Raw genomic sequence first — 16,022 nt, forward strand, 5'->3', positions numbered from 1 at the left:
GATGTGCTCTTCTGGGGTTGTGCTTCAGGCATCATCTGGCACAGTTGTGGTCTGAGGCAGGGGCAGGTGGGTCAGGGTCTGCGGCGAGAGGCCCCCATTGGCAATGGCGCCTCAGGGAACCTGACCCTTCTTCCTTCGGGAAGAGCAAGCACTGGACGCGGCACACAAATAGCAAGGGAGGGGTCCCTGGGACCCAGTGACAGACTTACTACCGAGCTCAGATGGGGCCAGACTAAATATACCCCAGGTTTTCCCAGCTGTGCTTCCTGCTGCTCTGCTGAGGTCAAGCCCAGAGAGGGCCTTCTCTCTGGAATCAAGGAAGAGCCAGTCTCCTTGATTTACTGGCCTAGGATTAAAGATTTAAGGTGAACTGATCTGTGGCTCTGGCACTTGGTCAATCAGCCAATGACTCTCCATTCCCTCCCTGACTTGCTCCATCGTTAAACTGAGCAGCTAGCCACCGGGTGCACTGTTCCACTGTGAGCGAGAGGAAAAGGACCAGCCTGTCCCCCTACGGGGAAGACAGGAACAGAGATTAAGAATACTTGCCAGCAGGTTATTGACAAGTAAACATGATGCCACAGAGACTGAAGCTGTCGACAAGACTCGAGAAAGGGAAATGAGGAGACAGGAAAGAAGAGAGAAGAGAATGGGGAGAAGAGAGAAGGATTGTGGGTGAGGGATGGAGGGAAGGGGGTGAAGAGAGAGAGGGAGAGACATCACTTTCTGACCCTAGTGACCCTTCCAGTTTTTCCTCCTTGGCCATTTTGCTCTGTTTTGACTCGTCAGAAACTGTTTTTGAAGGCAGTCCCTAGCCATGCACTGAGACATTAAATTCTCGCTCTTGAGCATCAGATGACTTCTCAGGGCCCCTGAGCAGCAGAGTAGAAAGCACATGGCTGCTCCTGTTAGCTACACTGTGTGGGCAGCTGACTTCACCTCTGACCATGGTTTTCTTCATCTGTAAAGTGGAGTTAATTCAAAAGTGGAAAGTGGAGTTGTTATGGGAATGAAATAAAACAAACCAGCTTTCTAACTGGTTAGATTTTTTTCCATCAAAACAACGTTCCTCATTAAAAACACTCAGTGATAGTGGTTTTAGTTTAAAAACACTCATACGAATTGGTATTAACCCAGTATTTTATTTTGAAAAGCTCTTATCTGGAGAAAGAGTTAAATACCCACCATAGCAGGTACAATTTGTTACCTTTCTCATTAATTCTTACACAATAACCTGCATAACCTGTTCCTCAAACCTGGAGACGCGAACAGGCCATTAGCTTCTCTTGGTCTTGAAATTAAGGCTCCTCCAGCCTTTGGTTCAGTGGCTTGCTGCGAGCTCATTCTCCCTCTCCACTACAATTCTCCTGCTCTTTCCTTCCTACACCTTCATTTCCTTTCTACGGATTTAGCAGGAAAAACAATTCTGAACTGTTTCCTTGGAGGCCTTTTCTGCAAGAAGCGTTTAGTCTACTTTTACTAGCCAACTTGCTCCTCTCTGAAGCCCCACGTTTATGGATCCGAAGTGCATTAAATGCACACGTTTATGTGTTGAGTACTTTTCCTTGAAAACTGCCCTCTGTAGGCTCCCAGCTCATTCAAATCTTGTTTCAGATTAAAACAAAAAACTGTGGAATGTTACATTTAAAGTGTTTAAACAGATGACGCAGAAATATAAAACAGAGCCAGAATGTTGGTACGAAACACTCGACCATCTAAGGAGCTCGCTGGGCTCTCCTCTGTGGAGGGACGCCCCTGCTGCTGTCACTGCCATTTACTGAGTCCCATTCTCAGAGCTCTAGCCCCGGTCTGTCAGCAACTTAAGAACATCCTTGGATTCACGGGTGGTCACCAAATGAAAACAGACGTGGAATGGCCCTCCCCTGCTTCCTACCATCACCTCCAGCAACACTACTCAGAGGAAGACACACAGATCTCCTGAAAATGCATGGCTGGGGGGAGGGAAATGATTGCCTTATCTTGGATCTACTGAGGATTTTTCTTAAGCTTTGAACCTGGGCTGTTTTCCTTAGTCATTATGATACAAAATAGCATTCTGACAGCAAATCTGATTCACTGTGACCCTATGGAAATTCAGTAAATCACCAACTGAAGGGGACTTCTGGAAACACAACCCTTCCTTCTTCCTTTATTTGGTGCTCAAAGTCTGGCATGGTTCAGGGATCACAGACCAGCCTCCTCCTTCCCCTAAATTCCGGGACCATTGACTCTAGAGGACTCCTCCAAGGACGGTTACCTTACCCAGCCGAGGGGAAGCCGAGCCCCTTCTCAATTGCAGGCCATTTATGAGAGGTGTAAACTCCCAGGGAGGTACTGGAATTCTCTTCCAACAAAATTCTGTCTCCTAACCAATAAACCTACCAGGAGAGTCAGCAAAATATCTACTTCCGTGGCATAAAAAGAGATTCTTCCCCCTATAGCCTTGTTCTCTTTTGGTTTTCCTTCCCCCCACTGACTTCTCCAGAACATAGGCAAATGGGAAGAGAAGTGTGCAAGGTGACAAATAAAAATGGCAAGCAATAGGATATACTGGAGAATATGAGGAAGCCATTTGGTATAAAGCTAATTCGGCCTGACCTTGTCTTTCCCAAAGGGCCTGACCGTGGCTGTTGAGCATGCATTGTATATCTGCTTTAGACTTTCCCTACAGGCAAGAACAAAGGCCCTTGAGATAAAGGTGCAACTTCCCTGCCCCTCCCAACGTTGGCGTCTCCTTAAGGATTAAGCATCTTTCCTTAGGCTAGAAACTGATTGCTGTGCTCTTCTGTGACCTCCCAGCTCGAGACAATAGACTTGCCTCCTGCTATGCCCACCAAGATAGCAGACCCACAACCTGCTGTGTCCATCAAGTGCCGTGCCCACAGGGCAATCTTGTGACTATTGTGGGAGGGACGTTTCAATCATATGTGAAACACCCTGTTTGGGGGTATATAACCACTCTGTGCACCCCACTTCTTCAGTGCCCTTTCTTCCTGTGGGAAGAAAGGCCCCCAGATTTCAGCTCAGAATAAACTCACCCAAATTTTCATTTATAGACTGGTTATGGATTATTTTCGTCGACAAAGGAAAAGAATGAAAGGAAACAACAATGCATGAATGCCCATGATGTATTGGTCTCTGGCTGGTAATGACAGGGCTGCTAGACAGGAAGCTGGGATCATTGCAACCACGGCCTTCCTACGGCCTCCAGAGCTATAGCCAAACTCTGAACGTAAAGGTACAGCATCGAAACCACCCATGCTCCCTCCCCAGAGTGCCAGGAAACCACATGCCACAGCGCAGAGCACACTGGGCATGAGGGGCACACAGCTGTAATTCTGGATTGCATCCTTGACCATGGACTCCAAGCAAGTAAGGTAGACATCGTAGGTAGACATGACCTACGATGGGCTGCAGAAGTAGACAGGTATAAATCTCTGACTGTCCAATAGTAAAATGAGGCTCCAGTTCTATGACACAGACACAAATGGACCATATATACTCAGAAGTCCTTCTGTGACACGAAAGACCCACATGTCCAAATTCTGTTGTATTCAATCTATATAAAACTAAAATATTGGTTATAAAATAATTTAACATTTAACTGCTTGCCTTCTTAGAATTTAAAAGACTTTTGGACACATGTTTGGGGTGGACTAAGGTTCTTAAATTAAAAAATAGACAAGGTAAACCTTTTATCCTTCTCCTTCAGTAAATTTCTCTTTAGCTAATATACATATTAAAAATGTTTTCAGTGCTTTCAAACTCATGGAGGACAGGTCCATACCTGATACCAACTGGACAGATTATATTGTGGCCAAAGTTCCTGAGCATAATTTAGGAGAGAGGAGGCGGCAGTCCGTGTCTTCCATTAAAATGATGGGAAGCTGTCGGATCTCGAAGCTGCCCCACGGAGGGTCCATAATGAATCTGAAAACCTGGGCTTCTACTGCCACTGTCATTGTGAAGGGCTGACTTGCTGGTGCCTGCTATTTTCATTAGGAGGTCTTCATCAAAACATCAAAACCCTAATAAAGATGCTTATTAAGTTTCATATTTTTCTAGAGATCAGGTTATTTTTTTTTCTAACATACCCGCATTTTATGTCCTTAGATGACTTTAACAGGCCCAGCAGACCTTCAGATAAATAAACAAACCATTAGGCTGAAACTATGTCAAAATGGGTACAATTAGCAGGTTAATAAATCCAGTCACTTGAGAATTTTACCCTTGACAAAGATACTCCAGGGGGAGATAAATTAAAATATTCTAGCCTAAGGAAGCCCCCCACCAGTGACTTACTCCAAATAAACTGAAATAGTTTTTCTCCTTCAGGTCTTCCTGCATTCTGCAGGAATCCGGATTCACCATCCTTTCTTTGGGCTCCGTCCTGGGTTTGGAGGGAACGTTTTCACCGCCTGGTTAACTATTGGGGATTTTTCTTCTAGAGTAGGGGGAGGAAAGGAGTATTTGGTTAGGGACTCTTGAGAGCTGGTTTGTGGCTTTCCTACACACTCCAGTGAGCACTGAGCCCCAGGGCAAGTGAGGAGGTGGAGGGAGTGCACCCTGCACTGGGGGAGGCTCACCCACGTCTGTGTGCTCTTTCATTCACTCACTGAACACATGCTCCTGGCAGGCCCTGTTCCACATGCAACAATGAATAAGACAAGGTCCTACCTAGAGGGAGCTTACAGTCTGGCAGGGAAGACAATTAAACAAGCAATTAAAGTGAAAATTCACAGTTAGAATAGGGGTCGGCCTGGTGGCGCAGCAGTTAAGTGCGCACATTCCACTTCGGTGGCCCCGGGTTTGCCGGTTCGGATCCTGGGTGTGGACATGGCACCGCTTGGCATGCCATGCTGTGGTAGGGGTCCCACATATAAAGTAGAGGAAGATGGGCACGGATGTTAGCTCAGGGCCAGTCTTCCTCAGCAAAAAGAGGAGGATTGGCAGCAGATGTTAGCTCAGGGCTAATCTTCCTCAAAAAAAAAAAAAAAAAATGCTTTCTCCTTACCCTAGAGGACCTGCATGACGTACCCTGGCCTCTCTCTAAACTCATCCTTTGCCACTGGGATACCCACTCACTTTGCTGTAGCCACACTGGCCGGCTTGCTTGAATAGGCTGACCTTGTTCCCGACTCAGGGCCTTTGTACTTGCTGGACCGCCTGCTTGGAGCACCCTTTCTCCGGGTTACTGAAGTCTCTGCTCAAAATTCACCTCCTCGTAGAGGCTTCCTTTATCACCCAGCTGAAAAAGGATCCCTTCCCTCCTTCTCTACTCTCATTGTCAGTATGTGATTAAACCAGGTGTTGATATCGCCCATCTCCCCACCCGGACTTAATTGCCATGAAGGCTGAGCTTGTCTACCCCAATCACCGCAGCTTCCCCAGAACAACGCCTGGCACAGAGTAGGTACTCAGTAAAGACATGTTGATAAATAAACACACCGCTAAAGGAAGTACAGGCTGGTAAAAGAACTCATTCTGGGGTGATCAGGGAAGGCTTCCCAGAGGAAGTGACATCTGTGGGAGAGAGTTAGCTTGGTTTTTGGAGGAAGGGGTTTAGAGGAGAGGAGGCAGAGAAAGCAGGGGAAAATGGCTGCAGAAACCATGTCAGAGTGCTGGGCCAGCAATTTCTGGATAATTACAAAACCTTGGCAAAAGGCTAAAGAAGTGAGGATGAGTCCCCTTGTCTGGCCTTCAGGAAAGCATCTGCTCAACTCTGAGCTCGCCTCCAGCAGACCTGCCCTTAGACACCTCCCCGCCTGGAAACCCGACAACGGGAGGGAGATGCGTTGCTGAATGGCGCCCCCTTGTGGCCAGAGCCCCCACAATGGGGTGCTCCAGGCTATGGCTTCAGCAGCTGGTCCAACACCTCCCTTCTCTGATTCTGATTCTCTCTTCCCCTTACCAAAAACAGACAGACAGACTAACGGCCACCCACTGTATGCAAAGTCGATCCTTTGCTAAGACCACTCCTTACACTTGGCATTTTGAACTATTTTATCTTGTTTGAAGGTCGGGGCTGTGCTGGACAATCGTCGTAACAGCACATCCTTACAGAGCGCTTCCTAGGTTCTGAGGACATCATGTGTTTTCATTAATTTAATCCTCACAGTCTGGGGGTGACTACCAGTGCCCCCATCTCACAGAGGAGGAAGATGAGGCCTGGAGACGGAAGAGCAGCCCGGGTCGCAGGGCTATGAGCAGTGGAGCAGGAGTCACACCTGGGTGGTCAGCTCCCCATCCCGCTCCCGCGGGGCTGGTGCCACACTGTGGCGAGAAGAAAGGCCAGGCCTGGGCAGCTACGGGAAAGGCCGGAGCCGTGGCTGGCACCGCGGGGCCCAAGGCCCTGCTGCAGTCATCTCCCACCCCCACGCTGCCCCAGAGACCTGGAGCCAAAGGAGCTGCCAATAAAGTAAGAAAAACTCCACAGCTGATGATGGTGGACTCGAGCCTCGCAGGCGCCTCAGGGCCGGGAGCCAGGGGTGTCCCCATGCCAGGCTCAGCCGGCCCCAATCCCGGGCAGACAGCCCCAGGGCTGCCGCCTGAGCGCGTTGCGCCTCTCTGGGCCTCCTTCACCATTTATGGTATCTGAGCCTCTGAGGCAGGCCAGTCAATCTCCACCCTGGGAGGGGGCTGTCCCCACACAGGGCTGTTCTCTGAGAAATCCAAACGGCTCTGGCGGCGTTCTTGCCAGCACCTCTCTGCTTCTGCCTTACAATGCACTCCATGGGCAATCACCCAGGCCCCGCCCTCCCACAGACCCCGGGGCCACGAGGGTGGCCCCCAAAGTCTTCTGGATCCTTCACCTAGGGACCCCCACCGCTGGTGGGACTATTAGCTCAGCTGGGTCTCTCTAATCCAATCTATACACAGACAATCCGGCCAGGCACTGGATTGCCGGCAGCCGGCTGAAGCTTGCGAGGGGGAGTCTTGGACAACAGACCCACCACGCGTCATTGTGGCTCTCTCTGCCTGTTACTAGTCCTTAGGGTGGGCCACACAGACCGCCAAGGAGAGCCCCCTGGTGGGAGGGTGAGAGCTGCTTCCCTGGTCCAAGGGCACAAGGCTCAGATCTGCTCACCACCTCTTGGATCTCGTTACCACAATTTCCCGAGGCCCCTCAAGGAGCCATGAAATGAGACCTGAGGATGGAAGGGATGAATGTGTAAACCAGAGTGCTGGCTGACAAGCTCCTGGTGGCCACAGTCAGGCTCCCACCCCAGCGTGGAGGGCTTCCTGGAAGGAAGCGGAGGCCAGTTCCTGGGTGACTACTCCATGCCAGGCACTCCAGAGAAATCGAGGAGGCCAGGGAGCGTGCGCCCACTAGACAAAGAAATCATGGAGTCAGCCTCGGCCACATCCTCCGTCTGTGCCAGTTCCTTATCATAAGGGCGACATTGCCCAGCCCACGGGGGCCAGCCTGCCCCTCTGGGCCAGCGGACGCACACTCTGGAACAGGGCAGGGGATGGGAATGAGCACAAGCTTAGAGTCACGAGGATCTGGGTTTGGAAGGCCAGCCTGACTTACTAGCTTGCTGCGCTTAGGCAAGTTATGTTAACTTTTTGAGACATGCAGACCCTTCCGTGTAAAATTGGGTGAACAGCTCCCCCACCCAGGGTTGCTGAAGTCTAAATGAGAAAATACAGGTGAGCTGAAAGTATTTAACATAGTAACTGGCACATGATTTCTCCCTTGTCCTTTTCAGTGAAACATCTATGGCCTCCCGGAAGGCAGCCGCTCACGTTACAGGGAGAGCCTCCCCAAGAGGCCTGAGCCCTGGGGGACAGAGTGACAGTCTGCTGGGAAAGCAGAGCACAGTGGCCCCGGGTCTCAGCACCCAGGTGCCAGTCACACACAGGACCTGAGGGCCAGGCCGGGGCCGAGGGTCGGGAGTCAGGCTTACCTGATCGCCCTGGACCCAAGAAGCACTTCCTCGGGCACTGTCAGCGAGCCCGCTAATACCACAGCCCAGACAGCTCTGTCTTGAGGCCTGTGGCTCCCCAGGGACTTCCTGAGACTAAGCCCTTGACGCGGATCAATGGATGACCATGATAATCAGATTACCGGACACCAGGCTGATGATGTATAAAAACAAGCCTGGGATGGTAGGAAGGAGCAGGGGTAGAAGGAAGAGGGGGATAACCTGTGACCCTCTAGAAGCTTCAGGACCAGCACACTGATACCGAGTGGTCCCCAGCATGTGAAGGCTCATCTGTGAGACCCGTAAGTCCTGGGGCTATGTGAATACTCCTCCTAGGTCATCTTTCATTGTGAATGGTTTTCTTCCTACCAGACTGCAGCTTCTTGAGACAATGAAGCTCTTGCCTCTTTCCCCTACATCTTCCTTCAGCCCTGGTGGGGAGAGGGGGGAACTGGCCTTTGCATGGCCATCTCCCACGGTAGACCCCTGTCACTGTGAACTCCCAGAGGCATCTTCTCCACCTGCCTGCCTTCAGGCACAGTGCTCTTTCTCCATAGCAGATGTGCCTGCAGGAAAGCAGCTTCTAGGGAGAGCCCAGAGCCTCCTACCATGGACAGTGACCCGGGCGCTACAGGACACCCACCCCCAGGCATTCTCTGCCAGACAGGTGTAGGTGCCGTGGTCCTCCGGCAGGGCATCCTGGATGCGGAGCTCAGCCATGCCAGCCTCGCAGGTGGAGTGAGCATACCGGATGGGCTGCTCTGTGGAGGGAAGCACAGGAAGGCTCAGGCCAGGGAGCACTCAGTGGTGGGCACGTGAGCCCTGTCCTCAGCGGGGCAGCTGTTGTCATGACACTGATGCTCGCCACGCTCGCTCAGATCCACTGAGGGCTAATGGCGTGTCAGGCTCACCCCCGGTCAGCTGGACAGAGGCTTGGGGTGGAGAAAGAGGCAGGTTCTAGGAAGATGAAGGAGAGGGAGTGGCTGTGTGGGGTGGAGGAGTAAGACTGAGGCTGGAAGGACTGTGGGGAGAGATTCTGGAGGCATTCAGACTGCAGGAGGGAAAGGCACATAGTTCTGTGCATTCTGTTTAAATAAACAGTTCCCAAATGCACATCCTGGACTTCACAGAATTCTGAGCCTGGAAAGAATCTTACAGGATCATCTGGCCCATAGCCCAGCCCCAGGCAGAGGAGGCCTCGCCCGGACTGAACACGAGGTTCCTGGCTCCTTTTAGATGTCTCCAGAAACAAGAATTCCATCTCCCATTGCAAATATTTATCGGAAAGCAATTCTATGACTTCAACCTCACGCTGCAATTAGGTGCATTTCTTCCGTACAGTTAGGTGCATTTTAGGGTCACAGAAAAGATAAATATGGGGAACTAAAAACAACTCTGGCCTCTTCTTCCTAGAGTCCCCTCCATGAGAGGCCCTTTGTTATTCAGGTCACATAAAGTCTTGCACGGAGACAGAAGTGCATGCTATGAACTTCCATGGTTTCCTCAATTCTATATATTCCCAGGAATTTATCATTCCAGGATGTGAGCTTTCACTTCCAAGGGAAAAAAAAATCTCATTACTGAAGATTCTGGCCTTCCAACAGGAATGTGTCCATTCACCGTACAGGGAGCAACTGTCAGTTTCTTCCCTTGTCAGGCCCCAGGGTTCTGGTTTGCACCTCATAAAATTGGGGGTGGGCAGACGGGGAGGGAGCCAGTGCAGAGAGAAGTCCTCTCCCTGCCATGAAATGTTTCCTTCTGCACATAGCTAAACCTCATGTCTCCAGGACTGCCTGCAGAGCCTGACAAGCATGCCGGAGCGTCAGAGGGAAGAGATGCTGCCCGACCTACCGAACTTCACAAAAGTGGGGCTGGGGCCCGGGAAAGGCAGGGGCCGGATCCTGCTACAGAGAGGACTGAACATCATCTTTGTTTTTATTTTTTGTGAAAATGACACCCTAAAACCGCTCTTCCTTGAGAATACCAGTACACTCCATGAATGCCATCAAAGTGCTTCTGCTGTCAATAATGCACAGACGAGCTGTTTGAGAGCTCTCCTTTCACTGGAGCATAACTCATTTTGGCCCCACAAGTATGGGATGGAATGATGGCCCCAGAAAGGAGCTGTCGGCTCAGGGCATTCAGAATTGGGAGACAGAACTCTCCCAGCTCCAAGATTGGGTTGGACCTGAGTGGGCGGCGGAGAACCCAACCTGAGCACGATCGCCCTCTAGTGGGAAGAGTGTGGAAATGCCAAGGTTCACTAAGAAGAAGGCTGGGTTGCTTTTCACTATCGCCAGTGCTGTAGGCCAGGGGTCCACAAACCACAGATAGTGGACCAAACGTGGCCTGCAGCCTGCTTCCGTACGGCTTGAAAGCCAATAATAGCTTTTACATATTTTAAATGATTGGAAAAAATCAGAGGAAGAATGTTTCATGGCGTGTGAAAATTGTATGAAATTTCCATTTCAGTGTCCATAAATAAAGTTTTATGGCAACACAGCCACACATATTCATTTAACTACTGTCTCTGGCTGCTTTTATGCCACAACAGCAGACTTGAGTAGTTGTGACAGAGACTGTATGGCCTGCAAAGCTGAAAATACTTACTATCTGGTCCTTTATAGAAAATGTGTGTTGACCCCTGGTCTGGACTCTGAGCCAGAGGGAGATGAAACTCTCTTACTCAGATCCATTACTAGTCCTTAACGTCCTTGTTCTGTTTCAGCTGAAAGAAGGCTGGGTGGTCAGTCATGAGGTCCGAAAAAGGCTCTGTTCTTAGTGAGGGGCAGAGGGAAGAAGATCTCAATTTTCTTTTGTTTACCCAAGAAGATGACACACAGGAAGACTCCATGGCACCTTCTCTCACTGACTAAAGAGAATTTCTAGAAAAGCCTAAGTAAACTATACCAACAAGGAAGGTTCACAATAAATGCGCCAGTGGCGCAGAAACAAATGGCGCTACATGGTGCATAGGTGACAGCGTCGCTGCTCCCTAAGAAACCTATTCTACCAGTGGTGAGAGCTGGCCGAGACCCCAAACCTTCTGTTCCTGCCCATCTCCTCACCAGTAAAGAACCAGTGCCCAGAGAGGTAAAGTGGAGTGTCCAAGGTCACCTGACCACTCGATGGCAGGGAAGGACGAGTACCCTTGTCTCCCGACTCCTGGCAGGTGCTCCTTCATCCTCCCTGTGGATCCATGAAATAGACCCTGCTCAATTTCATCAAGTTTACGGACTGCTCTCAGTCCTAAAATTAGAGTTTGCCCATCCTTTTGGAATTTAAAGGCTTTTTTAAAAAGAGAAAGCTGATAATATACGATAATTAATTTTTTCAAAGGACTCTACTTGGCAAAAGAAAAAAAAACCAAAAAGGGTTGGCATGTCTCTATAGGACTACAACATTAAAAGGAATTACTGGTCTATGAACTCCCAAACCACCTGCCACTAAATAAAAGGCAGGGTCCCCTGAGCAACTTCTGGCGTGGTTCATTAATTTGTTAGTTTATTTGTTCATTTATTGACTCAGCAAATATCTACTGAGGGCCTCCTATGAGCCTGGCCATAAAAAAAGGAACTAAATTGCTTGTGTACCTATGTGCTAAGCACCTCGTTAATGGTTTTAGATAAAAAATCTAATTTAATTTTCACAACTGCCACCCTGGACGGTAGGTGGCATTATTCCTGGCTTACAGACAAGGAGCTCAAGGCTCAGGTGGAGTGGTAACTAGCCCAGTGTCCCCAGCCAGGCAATAGGGGACTCTGGGTCCCATGCTCTCTTTGTACCCTGTACTTCCTTCTTATGCATAAATGTTTCAGAGTGATAAATGGAGGAAGCCAAGTGATAATGCAGGCAGGGCTGAAGCGCCCAGGGGGCTGAGCAGGGGGCTAGGGTCAGCTGCTGGGGCAGGGGGCTCGGGCCGGGCACTCACCATTGAGCAGCCACGTGATTCGGGGTACCGGGGTCACCTGCACCTAGCACTGCAGCACAAAATCCTGGCCCTGGGTGACAGTGCAGTCCTTCAGGACACTGGAGAATGAGGGGGCCACCTCCATCATGGCCAGCCCTGCGAGAGCAGAGAACAGACAGGCCACCTCAGACCACAGCGGGCCCTCTCTGGTGACTGCCCGCAGGCAGACGCCTTGTACCATCTTCACACTTGGAAGCAGGCAGTACCACGGGTGTAGAGTCTGGAGCTTGAGGCAGAGTAACTGGCAGGGGCTTTTTCACGGTCACAAAACACCCTCGGTCTGGGCACTCTCAGGAGCTGGGCCTGCCTCCTCTCCTTGGGGACTCGGGCCCCTCCTGTCAGTCTTGACTGCTGCTGTCCTGGAGCATGCCCAGAGCTCCTTCTTCCCCCTTTCTCGGTCCCACTCTACTGTCTAGTGTCTCCTCGCTTCTTCAGCACATCCCATCAGACCCTGCACAGTCTTGGGAATATCTTTTTACTTGTAGAGACCACACAGCCCCTGGTGAGGACGTTTCAACCTTGAATGATCATAATTATTTTTCCAAATTCCAGGACTGAATCAAATGACAAAGACTTGCATGTGTTCTAGTTTTCCACCCTAGGCCAACAGTTCAGAAGTGCGGGGGGCCTGGGACTATGCATTACTAAATTCCCTCATGATTCTGATGCACATTCCAGTTGAGAACCACCAACCTGAACTTTCCAGAAGCCTTCCACATTGGTGAATTGGGGAACATTTTGTAGTTTGGAGACCTTAATTAAGAGCAACAGGGATAGATACTGTCTTCTACAACATCCCGAACACACTGCAGAAATGTCAAGGTGGCTGACAGCTGAGAGGAAGTACCTGGATTTGGTGATTAGAAGATATCTCACTGTGCTTTTCAAGAGAAGCTATTCAATACAGCGATGAGGAGAAAGTCATATTATATTGCAGGAACTTAAGGGCAAAAACTAGTACCTGAGAGCTTCCCACGTGCCAGGTACTTCTCCAGATGTGACTGTGACAATGCCATGAGGCTGCTTCCTTTAGCTCATTTTACAGACAGAGTCAATAATTTCCCATGATCAAACCTCCTGGAGAAGCCTGGCTTTATGCCCAGCTCTCTGCCTCTGCACCCACACTTCCTCCTCTAGAACAGAGCGCCCCTAAGGGGAGAGGAGGCAGTGGGACAGCAGCTCCAAGTCAGAATGATGGTGCCTCTGAACGGGACTGACACTGAGGGAAGCGAGGACAGACAACCTCGAGAGGTGTGGGGAGGCGCTACCTGCACCCCTTCCCCCTGCCAGTGTCAAATTCCCTCATTAGAGAAACGCTTTGGGGAGTCACTGAAAAGAATATGGGCTTTCATGTCAGACCAACATGGGTGAGAAATATGCTATCTCTTACAAGGCATGTGACCTTGGACAAGTCACTTAACCTCACTACAGCTCAGTATTCTCATCTGGAAAATGGGTGTAACTATAATTATCTCATAAGACTATTGGGATAACGAAATGGAACACATGTAATGCATTGAGCACAGTGAACATGCTTCAGTGGAGTGTTAGATGTATTACCAAATGGAAGCTGTGCACACAGGCTACACTTGCAGCAAGTTTGGGGGTGAAAGAGAGAGGAGAGAGAAAGTAGGAGCTGAGGGGGCCGTGGAGCAGAAGGAAGATTTTCTTCCCTCCTTCAGCCTAGGGAAGACCAGAGCAAGCTTGTAGGGAGGAAAAAGAGGCCTCTAGATAAGGGGTGGGAGAGAGATGGAAGAAACGATGGGAGAGTAAATCATTATTAGATACCATCTTTGTGGAGATGGGAAGGGATGGAAAGAGAAGTCTGGGTAAGGGAAACAGACAGCTTTACTGCAGTGATAGGAAAAAAGAGAGAAACAGGGTTTGAGGAGAAGCTAAAAGAACACACATCCCACGACTTGCATCTTGGTGAAGTCATCTGGAGAAGTTTTAGAACAATTAGCGTCTCCAAGAAGAAAGAGAGTCCAGAAGAACTTCTGGAACGGCCGAGTAAGGACTTCTGAAAATCTGCTCCTCAAACAAGCAACAAGAACACTGGCAAAAATTGTCAAGATCAACTTTTTCAGAACTCTGGACATTCACCAAAGGCTTACAACATTCTGCAGAGCATTCATTCAAAAACAAACAAACAGTGGAATCTTGGTAAGAACAGCAAGCTCTGTGGCCTGCTCAATTCCCATCCCCCTGCCCCAGCTCTGCAGTAGCTCTGAGAACCAACATTCTCCTTCACCCCAACTTTCTGCACATATAGTCTCTGTGTGCAGTTCCATTTAACAATAACAGCTAACACTCCAACGAAAGCACGTTTTTAACCTTTGGTGGACATGATGCCATGTGTGTGTCCCCTGCCCTGACACACAGCCTGGATGATAAGGTTTGGTTGGGCTCCTGGACCTGTGAACTCTGCCTGTAGGCACTCCCACCTCCAAAAAGAATGGATAATATTCCTTGCAAAGGCATGAACATAGACAAATCCCAATTAGGAAGTGAGTCAACAGTACATAGTGAAAGTCAGACTACCTCCCACCCCCTCCTATGGATCCATTGTTTCCTTCCCTGGAGGCAACTTGTGGATCCTTCCCGAAATGTTTTATGCACACACAAACATCTTGGACACTTTCACATTGGCGTCTACAGGCCAGCCACATTTGTTGTACAGGCTGCATGGCATTCTACTAGCTGGATGAACCACTAAGTCCTTTTCTTTTCCTTTCTTCTTTTTTGAAAAGTTTATTATGACAAATTTCAGGCACACACAAAAGTAGGGACAGCAACATAATGAGTCATCATATACCTGTTTCTCAATTTCAATAATTATCAACTCATGGCCAATCTCAATTCATTTATACCCCCACCAACTCCCACCACACACGGATTATTTCTGAAGCAAATATCAGAAGCCATATCACTTCACCAGTGAATAACTCAATTAATATGTCTAAAATATATGGACTTAAAAAAATATCCACAAGACCACCATCGCATCTTAAACATAGCACTAGTTCCTTCATACCAAACATCTTATCAACGCTCAAGTTCTCCTCATATTCTCACGCAAGTTTTTTAAGGCATCTCAATCAGGATCCATGCTAGGTCCGTGTATAGCAATTGTTGGTGTCACTTACATATCTTTTTTTTTTTAAAGGAAGATTGGCCCTGAGATAACATCTGTTGTCAATCTTCCTCTTTTTTTTTTCTTTCTTTTCCCTAAAGCCCCAGTACATTTGTTGAAAAAAATAGGCAAAGATTATTTGTCCCACAGACTTTCCAACAGCCTGAAATTTGCTGACTCTATCCTTGTGGTTTAATCTGTTCCTCAACAGTACGACATAGGTCTAGGGTCCCTAAATAGCATTTAAAGTGAGGGGGAAATTTTATATAGAGATAGATGGGTACAAGGATATTTATCACAGTTTTGTTACCATAATGAAACAATGGAAACAACCTAAATATTCAATAATAATAGGAGGCCTAAATTAGATGCATTATTCTATGAAATATTACATGGCCATTTTTAATGTTTTAATGTTTTCAAGTAATATTAAATAATATAGAAAGAAATAGTATAGAAAGATACTTTTGCAACATACTTATGTAACATGAGCAAATCAGAATAGAAAGCAGTACACAAAAGCAGAATGCCGATTTTGTTTTAAAAACATTAAAATACCGTTTATTTCGGAGTCATAAGATTATATATTGCTTAAATTCCCCACAATGAACACGCATTAACTTTTATAAACAGACATTACAAGAAACATAAAAGATGTGGGATACCACATCATCTCACATTACTCTAACCGCATATGTTTAGTGAACGCTCGGCTCTCTGGTCATGAAGGGAGACATGGCACCACTCAGACAGCTGAGGAAACTACAAAGGGAGGTCTCAGCTGGGTAGGGCCTCGGGCCTGGGCATGCTTATTTTGAGGTGATACTGCCATGAATTCCTGACCCGGAATCACTGTCCCTGAGCAATGACTTTGGTCTTGGCATGTGGATGGGGAAGACGTTTCTGTTGGGTTGTACACCCGGGGCAGGGGCTGTAGGAGGCGACACTTGTGTGGTATATGAGCACCCCACGAATGGTCCTCCCACAGAGA

At 48.6% G+C, this 16,022-nt stretch overlaps 1 protein-coding gene across 4 annotated transcripts in view; it reads right to left on the bottom strand.

The window, feature by feature from the left end:
* Positions 1-16,022, bottom strand: part of MYLK (myosin light chain kinase) — a 260,059-nt gene that overhangs the window by 98,779 nt on the left and 145,258 nt on the right. The gene's annotated exons all lie outside the window — the stretch shown is intronic.

The sequence above is a fragment of the Equus asinus genome, chromosome 5, assembly GCF_041296235.1.
Source record: "Equus asinus isolate D_3611 breed Donkey chromosome 5, EquAss-T2T_v2, whole genome shotgun sequence".
Taxonomy (NCBI): domain Eukaryota; kingdom Metazoa; phylum Chordata; class Mammalia; order Perissodactyla; family Equidae; genus Equus; species Equus asinus.